The sequence below is a fragment of the Mustela nigripes genome, chromosome 8 (genome assembly GCF_022355385.1).
Source record: "Mustela nigripes isolate SB6536 chromosome 8, MUSNIG.SB6536, whole genome shotgun sequence".
NCBI classification, from domain to species: Eukaryota; Metazoa; Chordata; class Mammalia; order Carnivora; family Mustelidae; genus Mustela; species Mustela nigripes.
Window position 1 is genome coordinate 46370219 of NC_081564.1, and position 21238 is coordinate 46391456.

Below are 21238 nucleotides of genomic sequence, written 5' to 3' on the forward strand. Positions count from 1 at the left end.
TCAAGTTCCAAAAATAGTTGTACCATTTTATACTCTTAAACAACCAAACATGAGATTTCCATTTGTTTCACATCCACTTAAACATTTAGCAATGTTGGGTTTTTGTTGTTGTTGTTGTTGCTGTTGTTGTTGTTTTTTAATTTTACTTTAAGGGCGCCTGGGTGGCTCAGTGGTTAAAGCCTCTGCCTTCGGCTCAGGTCATGGTCCTGGGGGTCCTGGGATGGAGCCTCACGTCCGGCTCTCTGCTCAGCAGGGAGCCTGCCTCCTCCTCCTCTCTCTCTCTGCCTGCCTCTGCCTGCTTGTGACCTGTCTGTCAAATAAATAAAAATCTTTTTAAAAAAATTTTTACTTTAACCATTCTAGTAAGAGGGAAACGTTATCTTTTTGTGCTTTTAATTTGCATTTTCATGTTGATTAATGATGTTGAACACTTTTTCTTGTGCATTTTGGAGATTCACATATCTTCTTTTGTCTGTTCAAGTCTTTTGCCCATGTTGTATAAGGCTGTTGAATGTGGGATTTATTTATGTATATGGGTATGAGTTCTTTGTCAGCTATGTATTTGCATTGCAAATAGGCCTCATTCCACAAAGCCTGCAACTTGTCTGTTCATTTTTTTTTTAATGGTGATCTTTTAATTTTTCTGAAGTTCAAATTTATCTATCTTTTCTTTTATTTGTCCTAATAAATCTTTGTCTATACCCAGGTAATATTATGTTCTTCCATATTTTTAGCTAGAAGCTTTATTGCTCTAGCCTTTACATTTAGACCAATGATCCATCTCAAGTTAATTTTGAAGTTTCATATTCCACATATATATATATACACACACATACATTTCATACATGTATAGAATTGAATTTTTCCCCCCACATGGACCTTCAATTGTTCCAGCAGTATTTGTTAAGAAGAGTTTCTTTTCCTTGTTAATTGACTTAAGACCTTGTAAAAATTAACTGACCATATTTTGTGGGTCTATTTCTGGACTCTATTATGCTTCATTGACCCATTTGTGTACCTTATGCCAATGCAACTCTCTCTTGATGATTTTAAAGTTCTAAAGCAAATATAGCAACTAGCAAATTTTGTTCTTTTTTAATATTGTTATGATTATTCTAGATTTTTTGCACTTTCATGCTAATCTTAAATCACCCTCCTGGGTTTTTGATTGATATTATGTTGAATCTCAAGATCAGTATGGGGAAAACTGACATCTTGACAATGTTGAGTCTCCAATTCAAGAACTGATATCTCTCTATTTTTAATTATGTCTTTAGTATCTCTTAGCATGTTTTATAGTTTTCAGTACAGAGATTTGCGCACCTTTTGATAGATTTATGCCCAGGTATTTGATGTTTTGCTGCTGTAATAAATGCTTTAATTTTATTTCCCAACTGTTTTCTGCTAGTGTGTAGCATTATAGTTGATTTTTACATTTTAACCTTGTATTTTGCAACCATAGTAAAGGTACTTCCTAGTGTTAATAAGTTGTTTTCTTTTGTTTTGTTTGTAAATCCCATTAAGGTTTCCTGTGCACACAATATTTGGAAGTTTTACTTCTTCCTTTCCAATACATATGTTGTTTGCTTATTTTCCTGGCCAGGACTTCCAGAATAATGTTTAATAGAAACAGGATATCAGTTATATTTTTTATTAACACTTTATCTCTTTAGAGTAGTTTAACATTCCCAGCAAAATTAAGGAGGACATATGGAGATTTCCCACAGATAGGTTTCACCTGTTATCCAAAAGTAGTATTTCTATAAAAATTTTCATGAAAAAAAATGGCATAAAATGAAGAAGTAATTACCATTAAGTTGTATGGAAAATATTTTGAGCTTTCCCAAACCCCCAAAATAACCTCTATTAGACTTTTCTGATATCTTAGGAAACATCTTGTTAACAGATGCACAAAATAAATCAAGATAAAACACAGATGCTCACAGACACAGTTCAAAGCTATGATGGATTGATGCTGAGATGCTGAGTGTAGGTCCTGAGGAAGGAGCTTGGTGGGGCCACTGCTGTTGCTCAGGATGTGCACTGCATGTATAAAGGCTTGCTGCAAAACAAACACTGAGCACTATTTTTTGCTTTTTGCCTTTTTCTGTAAAAGCGAAAATCCTCTTTGGATTTCTCTCAGTCAGTGAAAGCAAGTACTATGGTAGGTCTTTTGTAAAAGTAAAGTGGAATAACATTAACTTTTGAAAAGTGAGGGATACCTGTAACGCCGACACTGACACTTGAGTAGTGTCCCTTATTATCAACATCCCCTAGGAGAGTGGTACATTTGTTACAGCTGATGAACCTATATTGACACCAAAATCACCCAAAGTTCACTCTCAGTGTTGTACATTCTTTGGGCTTTCAAAAATGCATAATAATGTGTAGCCATCATTATTACACCATCCAGAGTATTTTCTGGTCTAAAAATATTTTCATTGGCCTACAAAAAATCCTCTGTGTCCCACCAATTTTATCCCTCCCCAATCTCAAACCATGGCAACCACTGATTTTTTTACTGTCTCCATAGTTTTGCCTTTTCTTGAAGATGATAGAGTTGAGATTACACAATACGTATAATTTTCAGATTGGCAACTTTTACTTAGTAATATGCATGTAAGTTTCCTCCATGTCTTCTCGTGGCTTGATAGTTCATTTCTTTTTAACACTGAATCATATTCCATTGTCTGGATGGACCAGAATTTATTCATTCAACTACAGAAGGACATCTTGGTTGTTTCCAATTTCTGGCAATTGTGAATAAAGTTGTTAAAACATCTATGTTCAGGCCTTTGTGTGGACATGTTTTCAATTCCTTTGTGTAACTACAAGGAGCACATTTGCTGGACCATATGGTAAGAGTATCTTTAGTGTTTCAAGAAACCACCAAGCTGTCTTCCAAAGTAAGCTATACCATTTTATATCCCCAGTAACAATGGATGAAAGTTCCTGGTGCTGCACATCCTTGCCGGGATTTAGTATTGTTACTGTTCCAAACTGAGACCATTCTAATAGGTATGTAGTGATGTATCATGGGTGTTCTAATTTGCATTTCCCTGGTGACATACGCTGTAGTATATCTTTTCATACGGTTGCTATCTTTATATTCTTTAGTGAGGTATTTATTGAGGTGTTTGGCCCACTTTTTTAAAAGTTACTTGTTTTCTTATTGTTGTGTTTTAAGAGTTCTTTGTATATTTTGGATAAGAGTTCTTAAGTAAATGATGTATCTTTTGCAAATATTTTCTCCTGGTCTGTGGTTTGTCTCCTAAGATTCTTGATATTGTCATTTGCAAAGCAGACATTTTTTATTTTAATGACGTACACCATTATTTCTTTCATGAATTGTGCCTTTGGTGTTGTATCTAAAAAGTCATTGCCAGGGTGCCTTGTTGGCTCAGCTGGTTAAGTGTCTGACTCTTGGTTTCAGTCCTGGTCATGATCTCATGGTCCTGGGACGGAGCCTTGCATTGGGCTCTGCATTTGGCAGGAAGTCTGCTTCTCTTTCTCTCTCTCCCTCTCCCCCTTTCCTGACTCGTGCTCACTCATTCTCTAAAATAATAAATAAATCTTTAAAAAAATAAAAAAATCAGTAAAAAGTCATTGCCATTGTACCCAAAGTCACCTAGGTTTTACCTTGTCTTCTAGGAGTTTTATAGTTTCACATTCTACATTTAGGTCTGTGATCATTTTGAGTTAATTTTTGTGAAAGTGTAAAGTCTCTGTCTAGATTCATTTTTTTGCATGTGAATATCCAATTGTTCCAGCACCATTTGCTGAAAAGACTATTATTGCTCCATTGTATTGCCCTTGCTCCCTTACCAAAGGTCAGTTGACTATATTTATTTGGGTTTACTTCTGGGCTCTGTATTCTGTTCCATTGATGTATTTGTCCATTCTTTCACCAAAAGCACACTGTCTTTATAGCAAGTCTTGAAAGTTGAGTACTATCCTCTAACTTTGCTTTTCCTCTTCAATATTTTGTTGGCTATTCTGGTCTTTTGCCTCTCCATATAAACTTACAGTCAGTTTGTTGGGATAGCATAGAGTACAGAGATCAAATTTGGAAGAACTGATATCTGAGCAACACTGGATCTTCCTATCTATGAAGATGGAATATGCCTCCACTTAATCCAGTTTTATATAGCTCTTGCACATATTTTATTAAATTTGTGCCTAGGGATTTCATTTTGGGGATGCTAATGTAAATGGGTATTCTGTTTTAAATTTCCAGGTCCACCTGTTTCCAATTCCACCTTCTGGTATATAAGGAAATGGTTGACTTTCATTTTTAACCTTGTATTCTACAACTTAGCTAAAATTGTTTATTAGTTCCAGGAGTCTTTCTGTTAATTCTTTCAGATTTCTACATAGACACCATGTCATCTGCAAACAAAGTCAGTTTTGTTTCTTTCTTCTCCATCTGTATATCTTTTATTTCCATTTCTTATCTTATTGGATTGGAATTCAGTATGATGTTGAAAAGGTGTGGTGAGAGAAGGCATCCTTGCCTTGTACTTGATCTTAGCAGGAAAGCTTCCAGTTTCTCATCATTAAGCATGATATTAGCTGTAAGGTTTTTATAGGTATTCTTTATAAAGATGAGGAAGTTCTACTGTAAGTTTTTATAATGAATGAGTGTTGAATTTTGTAAAATGCCTTTTGATAAAGTTATCTAATTTTTCTTCTTTGGATTATTGATGTGATGGGTTATACTGATTGATTTTTGAATGTTGAGCCAAACTTGTACATTTGGGATAACTCCCACTTTGTTGTGGTATATAATTCTTTTTATACATGGTTGGATTTTATTTGTTAATATTTTGTTGAGGATTTTTCCATCTATGTTGACAAGCGATATTGGTGTGTAGTTTTCTTTTCTTGTAATATATTTATCCAGTTTTGGTATTTGGTACCCTGTCCTCATGGAATGACTTAGGAAGTATTCACTCAGCTTTATTTTGTAAAAGATATTATAGAGACATTGGGAGATGGAGAGGAGAAGTGAGCTGGGGGATAGCAGAGGGGGAGACAAACAATGAGAGACTGTGGACTCTGAGAAACAAACTGAGGGCTTTGGAGGAGGTGGGGTGAGGGGTTGGGTGAGCCTGCTGGTGGGTATTAAGGAGGGCACGTATTGCATTGAGCACTGGGTGTGGTGCATGAACAATGAATTTTGGAACACACACACACACACACAAATTAAATTAAATTAAAAAAAAAGATATTGCAGAGAACTGGTATAATTTCTTCCTAAATGCTTAGTAGCATTCAGCAGTGAACCCATCTGGGCCTGGTGCTTTCTGTTTTGGAAGGTAACTAATTATTGACTCAATTTTTTTAATAACTCTATCCAGATTGTCTATTTCTTCTTGTGTGAGTTTTGGCAAATTGTGTCTTTCAAGGAATTGGTTTCTTTCATCTAGGTCATCACATTTATATGCATACAGTTATTATAGCATCCCTTTATTTATCCTTTTTTCTTTTTTTTTTTTTTAAAGATTTTATTTGTTTATTTGACAGACAGAGATTACAAGTAGACAGAGAGGCAGGCAGAGAGAGAGAGAGAGGGAAGCAGGCTCCCTGCTGAGCAGAGAGCCCAATGCGGGACTCGATCCCAGGACCCTGGGATCATGACCTGAGCCGAAGGCAGCGGCTTAACCCACTGAGCCACCCAGGCACCCTATTTATCCTTTTTAATACCCACAGAATCTGTATTGATGCTCCTCTTTCATTTGTGATATTAGTAATTTATGTTCTCTCTCTTTATTTCTAAGTAAGCTCAGCAAAAGCTTATCAATTTTATTGATCTTTTCTAAGAGCAAGCTTTTGGTTTCATTGATCTTTCTCTCTTGATCTCCTATTTTCAATTTCATTGATTTTGGTCTTATTCTTATTTTTTTTTCTTTTTTCTTTTTTTTAAGATTTGCTGTTCTTTTTCTAGATTTTTTTTAAGTTATTAATTTTATATATTTCTTATTTTTCCAATATATGCACTCTGTGGTATCAATTTCCCACTAAGCACTGTTTTCACCACATTCCACATTTTGGAAAGTGATGCTTTCATTTTCACTTAGTTTATAGTATTTTTAAGTTTCTCTTGTAGTTTCTGCTTTGACCCAGCTGTTATTTAGAAGTTTGTTGTTTAGGGGCACCTGGATGGCTTGTTCAGTTAAGTATCTGCCTTCAGCTCAGGTCCTGATCCCAGAATCCTGGGACTGAGCCCGGAAGGGTGTTCTGTGCTCCGTACAGAGTCTGCTTGTCCTTCTCCCTCAGCCCCTCCCCCACCTTGTGTGTGTGCTCTCTCTTTTTCTCAAATAAGTAAACAAAATCTTAAAAAAATAGAAGGATGTTGTATAATCACCATATATCTGAGGATTTTCCAGTTATCTTTTTGTTACTGATTTCTAGTTTAATTCCACTGTGAGCAGATAGTTTATGATTTCTGTTCTCTTAAATTTATTAAATAACTATATGATTTCTATTCTTTTAAATTTGTTTTATGGCCTAGAATGTGTTATATCCTGGTGAATGTTCCACATGATTTTTTTTTTTAAAGATTTTATTTATTTATTTGTAAGAGACAGAGGGAGAGAGAGCAAGCGAGCACAGGCAGACAAAGAGGCAGGCAGAGGCAGAGGGAGAAGCAGGCTCCCTGCCGAGCAAAGAGCCCGATGTGGGACTTGATCCCAGGACCCTGGGATCATGACCTGAGCCGAAGGCAGCTGCTTAACCAACTGAGCCACCCAGGCGTCCCTGTTCCACATGATTTTGAGCAGAATGTATATTCCATTGTTGTTGAATAAAGCAGTCTATGGATGTCAATTACATCCACTTGATTGATGGTGTTGTTAACTATGTGCTTACTGATTTTTTTGCCTGCTGGATCTTCATTTCTGATAAAGGAGTATTGAAGCCTCCAAATATGATAAAAAATTCATCTATTTTTCTTTGTAATTCTCTTAGTTTTTGCCTTACATAGCTTAATGTTCTATTGTTTGGAATATACAAAATAAGAATTGTTATGTCTTCTCAGTGAATTGACCTCTTTATCATTATGCAATGTCCTTCTTTATCTCTGATAACGTTCCTTTTCTTCTATTTTTTTCTTCTGTTTTTCTCTATTATTTTTCGTCATCCATTTACTTTTAATCTGTATGTCTTTATAGTTAATGTGGGATTCTTTTTTTTTTTAAGATTTTATTTATTTATTTGAGAGCATAAGTGAGAAAGAGTGAGAGAGCACAAGCAGGGGGGAGTGGCGGAGTTAGAGGGAAAAGCAGGCTTCCTGCTGAGCAGGGAGCCTGATGCAGGACTCCATCCCAGGACACTAGAATCATGACCTGAGCCGAAGGCAGACCTTTAACTGACTGAGCCACTCGGGCACCCCTAATGTGGGATTCTTGTAGATAACATATAGTTAGGTCTTGTTTTATGATCCATTCTAAAGGTCTCTGGTTTTTTAATTTGTACATTTAGACCATTGATTTTCAAAGTGATTATTGGTATAATTGGACTACTCTCTACCTTATTTGTTACTCTTTTCTATTTGTTGCCCTTGTTCTTTGTTCCTATTTTTGTCTTCTACTCTTTTCTGCCCTTTATGATTTAAACGGAACATTTTATAGGATTTCATTTTCTTTCCTTTCTTATCATATCAGTTATATTTCTCTTTTTCCTTCTTTTAGTGGCTGCTTTAGAGTTTGCAATATACATTTACAGCTAAGGCAAGTCTACTTTCAAATAACACTATAGAGCTTTATATGTAGTGCAAGTACTTCATAATAACAAAGTAACCTTAATCCCTCCTTCCTGTCCCTTGCATTGTTGTTGTCTTTCATTTCACTTACATATAAGCATCTGTAGGCAGATATATACATGCACATAATCAAATACATTGTTGCTGTTACTATTTTTAAGAACTGTTATCTGTTAACGTAATTAAGAATAAGAAAAATAAAAGTTGGGACACCCAGGTGGCTCAGTGGGTTAAGCATCTGCCTTCAGCTCAGGTCATGATCCCAGGGTCATGGGATCAAGCCCTGCATTGGGCTCCTTGCTCTTTATTTTTCTTTGATTTTATGCTTCTCCCTCTGTCTCTGCCCCTTCTCTTTGCTTGTATTTTCTCTCTAATAAATAAAATTTTAAAAAAGAAAATGAAAGGTTTTTTTTTTTTGTCTTTACTTACTCCTTTTTTGATGCACTTTCTCACTTCTTCCAGACCCTAGTTTTCACCATTGTTTTCTTTCTCTCTAAAGAACTTCTTTTAACATTTTTTGTAAAACAGGTCTACTAGCAAGGAATTCCCTCAATTTTTGGTTGTCTGAGAAAGTCTTTATATGTCCTTCACTTTTGAAGGATAATTTCACAGGATACAAAAAGATAGAGCTTTTTTTTCTCTTGACATTTTAAATATTTCACTCCACCCTCTTCTTGCTTGCATGGTTTCTGAAAAGTTGGATGTAATTCCTATCTTTGTTCCTTTATAAGTAAAAAGTTTCTCCTCATCCCTTCTGGTTTCTTTGGGGTTTTTTTGCTTTGATTTTATGTAGTCTGAAAATCATATGCCCAGCTGTAGTTTTTTGGGCATTTAGATGCTTGTTGTTTTCTAAGCTTCCTGCATCTGTGATTTGGTGTCTAGATATTAATTGGGGGAAATTTTCAATCACCAATCACTACTGTTTCTATTATTTCTTCTCCCTCCCTCTTTCTTCTACTTTTGGTATTCCCAGTCTGATAGCCCCAACATCTCTGTCATGTCTAATTCTGGTGTTTGCTTTATCCCTTCAAATTGTGTTGTTTGCCTTTTAGTATGCCTTGTAACTTTTCTTGATAGCCGGACATGATGTGCTAGATAAAAGGAACTACTGTAGTCTTTCGGTGTTGTGGTGGTGGGGTGGGGGAGGGAAAGCTTTCTGTAGTCTTATGATTAGGTGTCATTCTTTTCATGAGCTTGTGCCTATGGACTGTGAAATTCATAAGAATTTCTCAAGTGGTTTTGTTTGGTTGGTTGGTTTTTGGTCCCACCTTAAATGGGCCAGAATGGCTAGAGTGGGGTAGGGTTGAGTATTTTCCTTTCCTCAGGTCTGCTGGGCTCCGATAAAACCCCAGTGGGTTAGGTTCTGGTTAACTAGCTTCCCCTGAAGTCAGACCTTGCTACAAAAAGAATACTCTGACATATATCAAAATGGCTCCTTTACCCCTCCCTTTGTTAGAAGCATAAGGGGGTTTTTCTCCAATATTTACAAAGGAAACCTAGCCAAGCTGCTAGGGGTAAGTCTCACAGTATTGTGGGGACCTCCCTAGAAATGGTTACTACTGGAATTTCTAATTCTCAGATGTCCACACTGAGCCTCCAGCAATGTGTCAATTAGAGTTCAGGTTTTCCTTCCCCAGCCCTCCCATGATGGTTTCCACTTGTGACTCTGCTCTGCTAAGCCATGACTCCCTGTATCTGATGGCAGCCGTCGGCCTTGTGTCCTGACGAATTGTATGAGAAAAAAAGGGGGTGCTGAGTACCTGGGATGATGTTGCCATTTATTGAGAGAAGGAAAAGTTGGAGGACACAGAGTGTAGCAGGGATCTTGGTAAGGGTGGAGTAGGCAAGGAGGGACTATTTGGGACATGTCTGGCTTGTCATTCTGTTAAAAATGCAGGTAGAGTTAGCAAGTAGATTGCTGGATGCACAAGACTGAGAGCTCAGCAAGGAGGCCTGGGGTGGAAATTCTAACCCTGTACAATAGGCGTTTTTAACGCCATGTGATGGTGAGGCTCCCAGGTATAATTTAATTTGCTCAAGGTCACCAGTCGACAATCTAGAATTCAAGCCCTGTAAGGCACCCCATTGCACCTCCATGGAGAACTAGAACTCCATCTCAAATGTCCCATGTCTCCCAGAGCACTTAGCAAAGTACTCAGGGCAGAACAGAGGCTTGGTAAGTACTTATGCATTGATTAATATGTCTGAGGCTATTAGGAAACTCACTAGACAATAAACGTTGTATTAAATTTACACTGCTGCATTGGAAGGGTATAATTGATTAATTGCTTTCTGGCAGCCAGTTGCTTACCAACTTGGGCAGGAAGTGAGCAGAGCCAGGGAAAACAAATTCAGCCTATTTGAGTCCCAGTCAATATTGATCCTTAATGATTGGACCTGGCCATCTGAAGTCTCAGTTCTACCCAATGAAAGCAAAGCTCCCTTTTCCTTCTAGGTCTTCTTTCCTTCTTGGTCTTCCCGCATTTGGCCCTGATGTAATAACACTGTCCTGGCGTCCATGTCAAGTCCATCAAAGCTTACTAAGAGCTCTCGCTCCTTTGCATGGCCCAGGAATGCTGCATCTGCGACCCAGTCTCTACCAAGAAAAGCAAAAAGACTAGCTTGCTATGCTTGAACAGAATAATGAATCTCCTCCTGCCAGTTTTTATCCACTTTCTTTCCTCCGCAAGTCTTTCTCATTCTGCTTTTTGTTACATATTTAGCATCCCCTGTATACCTACCAGCCGGATACAAAAAGCTATTTCTCTCCAGTGATATGGGGCATAAGCAAAAGTTTATCTCAACATTTTAAGGTTAGCAGTTCACTGTGTTTGGGAAGAGCTATATTTTCCACCAAACATGATTACCACAGAAAGAGTTGCATTAAACTGCTGATGTGTCCTAAGTCCCTCCCTTCAGAACAGTATCAGGATTAGCAGCCCTGAGGTTGTCATGTGGTAATTAAGGGACTGTGAAATGTTATATAAAGGCTTACAGCTGGCTGTTCGAAACAGCAAAATTGAAAGGCAGATTGCTATCACCAGGGGAGATCAACTCTTCTCGATCTGTAATATTAAGCCCTGGTGTTCACTGGAAAAGCTGCAAGAATATCAAGAGTTAATTTCTGGCCATTGTATGACCCTCATGGTTTTCCTGTGGCGCCTCGTAGTCAGGAAAGAATACCATTATCACAATGGACTGGGATGGTGTGCGAGTTTCTGCCAAGATATGAAATAAACTTGTATTGCTGGTTCAAGTTCTTTTGTAATGATGCTCCTTGATCATTGGCTCTTACAGGAGAAATAAGACGGCATTTAGAAGATAAAAGTTCTCTGTCCACCAGCCCACTGACTTACCTCAGCCCTCAGAGGAATAGAGAGTCACACAGCTGCTTCGGAAGCTATTATCATGCCACATGGAGCTTCCCGATGTTCCCATTGCCATTGAGTCCCCGGTAGTATTATTTAGAAATAAGGGATAATCAATATTGGTATATTGCATATGAGACAGTAAACTAGTTCTGAGAGAGACTAATAGCCAAAGCAAAGTGAAATCATTTAATCCATTTTCAAAGTTGTTTAAGAGTATACTACAAAGCTATAAATATCATTACTATTACAGAGCACACCATAACATTAACGTAAGAAGTTTCTCTCCCTGGAGAGGGCGGGGAGTTATTCCATTATGCTCACTCCATCTAGAACTTGCTGGGTACACCGCGCCAGGCATAAGAATAGGACGAATGCCTGTTTAGCTTAGGAGTACACATGATCATTTTCACTGGGCAGCACTCCTCCCCAGACTATAGGTATCTGCTAGAAAAGCCTTTAAAGTATAGAATTTTCCTCAGTTTTGATCATTAGTTTTCCCAGCAGCTGAGCACCAACCTGGCACTTTATCTGGAACGGTGGGGATGTAAGGTGCCAGTGGGAGTAAAATGGTTGCATAGACACTGGGTTGATTTGCTTCTAAGTACAAACCTATCTGGCCTCCATAAATGCAGCCATTGAAAACAACTTTGCTTTTTGAATTCTTGACATATAAATTCGAAAATAATAACACCTTAGAAAACAATGTCTTGAATTACAAACCAGCCCTGCTAACTTTTGTAGAGTAAAATCTTGTATGAGTAAAATTATTTAAGTTTCAAACTGTTAGGCACTCCAGCTACTTCTGAATAATCTGCCTTGTGTGATGCTTCGCTTAGAACTACATATGATTACGCACTCTGTACATACGTTGTTTAAAGAGGATACAAGTCAATTTTTATTACAAACTCAAGAGTATCAGAAACCACCCCTTGACATTGTTGTATGAAGTCCAGTAGTTTCAGTTCAAATATGCTTCCAAGATTGGAAAGAATATAAAGGTTTAAAGCCTTTTTTCAAAATCTATCTACAAAATAGGAGTCCAGTTAGTAAAAGTTAAACTCCATTCCTCCCCTAAATTAGAAAAAAAAAAAAATCATTCCATTGTAATGTCTTCAATGTTGGGAAGAAGAATCAATTAGAAAGTGATAGCCCAGAAGAAGCGAAACAAAAGGATTTTATTCCAAATGCCAGGTCTGTTTAATGAATGGTGCCTGCCTTCAGCATTGGGTTGAGAGGCTGGTTTTCTTAATTATTTAGTGATCACCACCACGGGTGTGGGAAGGAGAAATGGGACCTATTTATATGAGGCTGCACAGAAGTATTTAGCTTTGTGAATGTGCCAGAAGGTAAGTTAAAGACATGATTTGCTGCAGACTCAAGCAGTCATTCTGAAACATGCTTATTTTTCCTTACTGATCCTAAGAAAGCAATCAAACTGGAAACTCAAAAGGGTAAGATTGGTTCTGAGTCAAGATCTGAGGATGACATGCAACAAAAGACCCAGATCCATCTTTTCTTCTTATATGTACAACTGACTGTAACAGCTAAGGTTTTTATATTATATATATAATTATATTTATCATTATTATATATATTAAGCATATAAAAATATATTTAAATATATGTTATATATTAAATTAATATATTAATATTTATATTGTATTTAATATTCCATATTAAAAATTATATATATTATATAAAAATGTATATATCTTTTTTAATCAACTAAGATTAAAGATGACAGCAAATTCTGTGATACTCCTCTGATTGAGAGATGGGATCTATGTACACTGTCTTTGAAACTAGGTGTCTCCTTGACAGATGTAGGCCAATTATAACGGATGTAGGCCAATTATAACAGCAGGATGGCTGAACTCAGGCTCTGGATTCCAATCTCTAATCTGACACTGTGTCTTGGAACAAGTTTTTAAACAACTTGTTTCTGTTTTCTCACATATAAAGTGAATATAATGATGGTACCTGTCTAATAGGTTATTGGGAGATTTAAATGTGTGTAGTGCTTCATATAGGGTCTGCTACTCAGTAAATATTCAATAAATAGGTTATTATTATTATTACAATAGGATTAAGTAGAAGTGCTTTGGGTAGAAGTGCTTCGGTAGCAAATAGAGGGCTATTACCCAAGTGGTAGTGCTAACAGATCAGAAGAGACTTCACAGAAGAAATGACTTTTAACCCAAGACCAGCAAATGAGGAGTTGACCTGGGAAGCAGGAGGTGGGGTGAGGGGTAGCTTGAAGGAGAGGGGGATAGGGACTTCCAAGCAGAGAAAGCAGCTTACACTGAGTCCTTAGAGGCAAGAGAGAGCATGGCACCACACTGGACTTCACTCCAATTTCTGACTGCAGCCCTGTGGTGTCTTTAGTCATTATTCAATTCCCTACACATCAAAATGTCATTGACTTCCTAAATTAAAGTTCTTACTTTCCAGCCTTTCAGTCATTTTTCATCATTTACTCTAATTCTCTAAATGTCAACTATTCCTCTCTCTAGACAAAGAGATGGAGCTGTTCTACGTACCCTAGTATGAGCCCAGCAAGCATCCTACTCTTGTCTTGTGGTCTACTCTGAATTCCAGCTCTGCTCTTCAGGATCTCACTAACTACCTGGGCTTTTGCATTAATACTTTGAAGCCATCTATCCTCGGTAGGCTGACCAGGGTTCGTTCCTGGCAACTAATGACTTTATCTAGACACCATGCAAACATTTGTAAATGGAAACGGAATAGCTCATTTAATAGCTTAAAAGTCCTATGGAAGCCTGTATGGATGAAAAAAATTGAAAACAAGGCAATATGCAGCTGACTGGCAGGATCACTTTCTCAAATCAAAACAAATGATTCTTTATAGAACGGCTATAAGCTGGATTCTCTGGTACCTCTCTTAAGATGACAAAAGAAGAAAAGGAAGGGATTGCTACTTAATTCCCACCATATCAGAGAAAGTTGCCTGTAAAACACGAGTCTATCATCAGTGTGTGGGAAAGTGTGAAAAACTTTGCAAAAGCTGGAACTACAAACTTCTGATCCTCTTACCAGTGCATGTGTGCCCAACTACACAAAAGGACAAGGTCTGGGACAAAGGCACAAGGACTTCTTTGTACATTTGGAGAAGGTATGGGCAGAGCCATTTCTGACTTCTGCAATGCTGCACTTGAGGGTGGGGAACCATCTCAAGACAGAATCAAATACAGCGTACCAAGGGAGCTGGTAGCTATGCGGACTTGGGTAAATCACAAACAGGATGAAGTTAAAAGTCTGGAGAATTCTCTCCTACTTTTCTCCAGTAAAGTTCATTTCCAGTGATCCCTGCTCTGAACATTAAATTTATAAGCACGCTGGCTATTCATTCATCATAGTAATATGGAGTATTTTGGTAGCATATATATCTCAAAGTCTATTTCATAAAATAACACTTGTTAAAATGTAAAAATGGATGAAAAGAATGAAAGAAAAATACTGCCTTCCCTGTAGTGTTTGATGGGTTTCTCACTGTCTACTACATATAAAGATAATTCGCCCTTGGAAATTTATAGTCACAGAGATTATAAAGCATGCTGCCAAAGTCATAAGGTTTTCACCAATCTGGTATTTCTTTAGGAAGTGGGATGATGGCAAGACCATTTTTTATTAGGCAATGACATGTAAACATCATTTGAGTGTTTCGGAAGTACTTGAGTATAGTGGAATACAGGAGCTGTCTTCTTACTCGTTTGTGGTAAAATTCATTCTAGGCAAATGGATATTTCTACTAGTTTCTTTATGGGGAGGTGGTAGAAAAGACACGTGAAGTAGTATATAGTATTTTAAGCCTTGTGTGATTTACTAAAGGAAAGAATGTCACAATAGAATTTATTTTTAAAACTTTTATTCTCAAGACCAGTAACAGAAAGGAGGTGTAAAATCTTGAAGAAAATAGTAGCCATGTAGACATCATGAATTGTCAAAGTGATGGATTATTTGATCCTATGACATGCAGATGCTGTGCAGATTTGGGAGAGGTAAAAATAAGACAGAGGTGAGTCATGTTTCATTAAATCCAAAGGCTCAGTTAATGTGGTGGGGGTAGGGTAGCAGAGAATATGATCAAGTGACCAACCATCTTGGTTTTCCCAGTACTGAGGGGTTTCTCAGGTGTTAAAAACCTGGAATGTCTCCAGCAAACCAGAGCAAGTTGGTTACTCTCCCAGCAGAAGCTGAACAAAGAGCTGAAGGTCAGTTTATGACCTTGTAGGAAACAGTGGGCCTCTGTTTTGACACACAGAGCTTTCCAACGGTCACTCTCTCCTGAAGGCCAATCAGACAGCAGTTTTCAGGGAAGCAATGAGGAAGGCCTGAAAGCAGGCAGGTGCCAGGGAAAAGAGAGGAGGGAACAGATATGAAAGACTTCAGAAACAGGACTGGAACTGAAACTACAGCGTCCGGGGGTGATTCGAAGTGGGAGGTGAGGGCAAGGACTCCAGCATGACGGAGGTGTGGTAGACCAACTGCAATGGCATTACAGGACATGGGGACACAGGAAATCTGATCACCCCTTCAAACGTGGTGTGTCCTCAGGAACTGTGAAGTGCCAACCATGTCGAATTCTCTACTGAGAGCTTCTGCTGCTCCTGTTCAGCTTGTCCCTCTGCCCACGTGGAAAGACCTTCTGCACTTGATGGCCATTCAAAGGGTTTCTTGCCATTTGTAGTTCTCCCTTTTCGCCAGCTGGTCTACCAATGTGTGTCTCAGAGAGACTTCCTTTTGGTGGTCTAAGCTAACAATATTATAGAAAGTCTGAAGGAGTCACTAACAGCTCATCTGTGCCAGTGAATACTCTCCAAGTTCAGCTCACACTGGTAGCAGTCAGAAAGAAGTTTCCAAAGGCAAAGTGGTTCCACAGGACTTGTTTCAGTATCTGCTCACTCTAGCCACCAAAATTTTATTTTTCTCCAACAGTTTTTTTTGGAAGAGTTCAGATTACAAAAATGAAATCACATAGAGACAAGTAAATTAAAAAATAAACATCACCAGAACCCGCTATTGCAGGGATAGTGACAGTTGAAGCTGGGTTTCACTTCCCTTATTTCATATATGGAAACTAAAAGTACCAGATTTCACCAGTCTGTGAAGTAAAAATAAATTCCTCCAGCATCCACCTGAAAAGCTAGATTGATGCCTTCGTTTTCCTCCGAGTTCCTCTCCCAGTAAATTTTGAAGAGTCACAGCCAGATTTGTCTCTACGCAGCCATTTTTGTTTGCTTGTTACCACCAACCAAGCAGTGAGTTCAAACTTGCCCTTGAAGGGGTGGCTCAGTGGGTTAAAGCCTCTGCCTTTGCCTCAGTCCCTGATTTTTAGAGCTTGTTACTCACCATTTGTTTCTATTCCCATCTATAAACTACTTCCAATTCTGCCAGCTAAATAGTACACTTTACAGACTAGGTAAGTGAATAGAAGTTCATTCATTTTTTGTATAAACTAGCCAAGAATAGATTCTGTGTTTGTAACTAAGGATGGTGATTATTACATAGACTTTCTTTAAAATGTTTCATTGAGGGGCATCCGCCTCCAACTCAGGTCATGATCCCAGGGTCTTGGGATCAAGCCCCATGTCAGGCTCCCTGCTCAGTGGGGAGCCTGCTTTTCCTTCTTTCTCTCCCTCTGCTTCTGTTCTCTCGTTCCCTCTCTCTCTCTGTCAAATGAATAAATAATCTTAAAAATTAAAATAAAATGTCTTATTGAGTCAAACTGTATGCTTCTATTTAGGATGAGGTACTAAAAAGTTTTTGGAAGCTCTGTGGGTGTGGGAAGTCTTGGTTGATGAGCTTCACTCTAAGGTGATTTTGTAGGGAGAAGACCTACAATTATCAGTATCTATAGGTCTTTTCTTTTGGCCTGAAAAAGAATCTGCTCAAAGACAGGAACTTTCTAGTTTACTTCCCAGGCATCATAAGTTTAACCTCATCATTTTGGAGTGAACAATGAGAGGGATCAGGAATCCCACTCTTCAGCATAGATCCTTTCATAGACCCACTCTGTTTTAAGCCTTTGACTCTGTCCTGTATCCATAAGTGTACTAGATCCCCCCCCCGTGTAGCCTCTCCAGAGAGGAAACACCTGGTTTTCTGCTGGGTGAGGGAATAAGGAAAACTCAAGAAGTAGGGGAAAGAATCCTAGGGTCTGTAACTTTTCTATATGGACTTTCAACCTATTGTCCCTTTCCAGCTCCTTTTGTACATACACACACAGACCGTCACACACACAATGTCACACGCACTTTCAGGGTTATCTGGATGTTCCAGTTCCCGAGCTTCTCTGACATTTCTGCAAAATTCTGAACTTCTTCCACTGCTGGTTAAGAAGCTTTCCTTGGGTCTGTTAAAGTCAGTTACCACTTGTTAAGCCTTTTTCTAGCTCCTGATTTTTTTTTTCCTCTCCCTCCTCTTCCATTCCTTGTCCTTTATTATTTTCATGGAAGTTTAAGAAGCAGAAGTCAATTAGTATGTTCAATCTACTTTTTTAACTGAATGACTAATCCATTTTAATTGACAAATAATGTCCTATGCAATGGATCTTCTATAGTTCATCTAGATGATAAGTTACTTTGGGTTTGTATACTATTTCTCCCTTTCCGGTATTTTGAATAATGCTGCCGTAGAGTAGATACGGGACTGGAGAAGCCCCTGTACAGAACGTCCAATCTGGCATGTTCCATCTAATGCTACCAGTTAAGACTTTACCTTGGGTAATTTAGGATCTTCTGGATAAATCCTCAGTCTTTCAGAATTCTTCTTGCCCCCTCTAAATAAGTAGCTGAGACGTAAGGGATCAGGTAACTTATGTCCACATGATGGCAGGTAAAGGACCCCACCCAGGTTCTGGTCTGGTAGTTGTTTTCATCTTTCGACTTCATAGTGGAGGGTGGCAAGAGAAGAAGAGTGTCTGCTGCAGAATTTCACTTCTCCCTATGTAAATGTCTCCCCACTTGGGTAATCAAGACAGATGGGCCATCTTGCCTGAATCCATTTACCTCTTGTCCCATTATCCACTAGGACAGAAGGGTAGTCTTTCTTCCCTATTCCTCTTCATTTCTGTTTGGGATAGTATCCCAACACCTCTTTCCCGAGGTGGCATCCACCCTTCTTCCCTCCCTCGAGTTGTAAGCCTATAGTGGTTGCCAGAGATCATGGTTTATAGGAATGCTAACCTTCTCTCTTCCCTATACCTCAACTTCATTTCTGTGTCTGAGTCCCTATTCTTCGGCCAGGTAGAAAAATGAAGCTAATTTTGGGAGTTTGCACTGGGATCTCACGAAGAGACAAGGCATAGGTGAGGGGTGTTGGGCCTATATTCTTGTGCCTCAATTCTCATTCCCGACAAGTAACACATTTCCAGTCGCAAGGCTGCTCGGGGGCCAGCGACTCCACAAAGCAGTGCCATGCTTGGGACACACATTCTCTTTCCAAACACACCACCCAGCCCCTTCTCTATGGGATCTCACTACACCTCTAGTCTCAGCACCTACACACCTCTCTCCTTCTCTCTTTCTTTATTACTCTTACTCCACCACACCCACCAACGCTCTTCTAAGGGCTGAAACTTTTAAACTCCTTAGAAAGAAAGACTTGGAGGGGCACCTGAGTGGCTCAATGGGTTAAAGCCTCTGCCTTCGCCTCAGGTCATGATCTCAGGGTTCTGAGATCAAGGCCTGCATTGGGCTCTCTGCTCAGCAAGGAGCCTGCTTCCCTTCCTGTCTCTCTGTGGGTCTCTCTGCCTACTTGTGATCGCTGTCTGTCAAATAAATAAATAAAATCTTAAAAGAAAGAAAGACTTGGAAATTATTTGTTTTCCACTCAGCCCAACTATGGGTTCAGTGACCAGAGATGGAATGAATCCCGAGATGGCAGAAATCACAATGACGTCCACAAGCCTGGTGTCCTCCACTAGCCTGAGTTCATGAGGCTAGTCAGCAGGGGACCTGGGTTCTAGTTCAGACCTGCATTTTTACACTGGCCTTCTGGTGGTCTGCAAGGGAGGACAATCTCCACAGGGACAGCCTTTCACCTGGCAGCTGTTTAGATACTGGAAGACTCAGGACCCATCCAGAAGACAGACCTCCGACCCCCCAAAATTCAACCACCTGACAGCCTTATGTGGGTGGCTCCCAACAGAAAGGCTTTGCCTGCCCAATTCTCAGTTATTTCTTCCCACAGTGTCAGGGAGAACTGTGACGCACAGGAGGAAAGCAACCTCAGAACGAAATAATCCCTTCCCTCCGGGAACTTGTACTCAAAGCAGCTAAACCACCCCGCCCAAGCGCGAGGGGCTGATTGGAGCCTGGCGTCCTCTGCTGTCCCTTCCACAGTCTCTGGTGGAAGTGTTAATGACAGGGAAATGGCCAGCAGCAGGAGGGAAACAGCCAAGGCAGGGAAATAGCCAGGCGATGGTGCAAAAGGCCATAATTAGCTTTCAGATTGCTGCGATTTGAAGTTACTCAAATCTGAGTCATTTTAAAAGAAGGCTCTCTTGAGGGGGAAGTTTTCCGGATGGGGAACAGGGAGAGAACTGCAAGCAGGGCTAAAAAGCAGACAGCTGTGAACATCTCCGCAGCCAGGATCCCTCATCAGTGGGGGTCACAAAGTCCATCCTTCTCTCCCCGCACTGCACCCTCCCACACCCCGTGACCACCTGGTCCCTGAGCATTAGCAGCACAGTCCCTCAGTCAGATAATTACTGGAGAAGGCTTGTGTAAAGCCGGGGAGGAACCGGGGTCATCTTGCTCGAGCCCACGCAGCATCACACAGGCAGCAGCAGCCTTCACCTTGGCATAAACCCACAGAACTACATGCTGCTGCTGGCTCCTGGCTGGTTTACACCCTCTCCTCTCATTCCAGAAGGCATTAGCCCAGCTCGGTCTAGGTGCTATGCTGTTCCATATGGACCACCGCACAAAGGATACAAAAATGTCACGCTCAGCATTAAAGCAGGGGTTCACACTGCTATCTGGTGACCTTCACCACCTCAATCTGAAATGCAGCTTCCTTATTCTGTATACAGCGCGGCTGGCGTGTTGCAAAAGCCGGTAGATCAGATTCCCAGCCCTCCCCCCACCTCGCCCTGACTCTTTATAGTTTCAAAACCCTTCCCAAATAGAACTGAATTAAAAGAAAATGCTGGTTTGCTCTTTTTCTTGGAGGGGAGGGGAAGGATGAAGGTCTTTAGAAACCAGTTCAGACGAGTTTGAATACAATTAAACAGGTGGCTCCTCTCTGCCGTCCGTCCGCAATTTTCAGATTTCTGTTCTAAGCCCCATGTTGCTTCTTCGTTCCCACCAATGTGAATAGACTGGAATAGAGCCTGAAAGCCAGTAAGATCCGTTACTTTCCGCTAATGCCCAGGTAATTCTTAGAAAAGCCACTATAGTATCAGAGTACTCTTGATTCATATGTATTGACCTTGAAAACCATTTTTAAAAATCTATACTTACCAGCCATAATATTGATGCCCTTATCTAGTTAAAAAATAAGAAGTGATCTGACCCACTATAGAAAGGGCACGTGACTTTACATTCCTTCTGTGTCTTCACAAGGTCAGGCTCGCAAGATACAGGGAATAGAAGATTGAAGCTGAAGCTCACTGACCCAGGGAGGGATTAGCCTCCTGAAAGACCCCTGGTGCTGTTGCTTCCCTGAATAGAGGAGGCGAACTTAGGCATCTGCTTTGGCAAATATGACTAGACCCTTCCAATGAATAGATTTTTTCAAAGCCTCTCAAACACCCACTGTGTTCAAGCTTCTAGACTAACCACTTTAGGGAAGGCCCTATCATGGGTGTAGACTGACTCTTTGTGTTTAAAGATGAGTTTTCAGGGGTCATGATTTATATCCCATGACACACAAAATTACCATAAGGACCATTTGTCAGAAAACATGACCAAAACCAACAGGACTCTGAAGCCAGTCTGGGTTTGAGCTCCGAGTCAATCACCTTACCAACAACATGGCCAAACTCGAGTTTTTGTTTCCTCGTCTGTGACTTGGACCTGCATTTTTACACTGGCCTTCTGGTGGTCTGCAAGGGAGGACAATCTCCACAGGGACAGCCTTT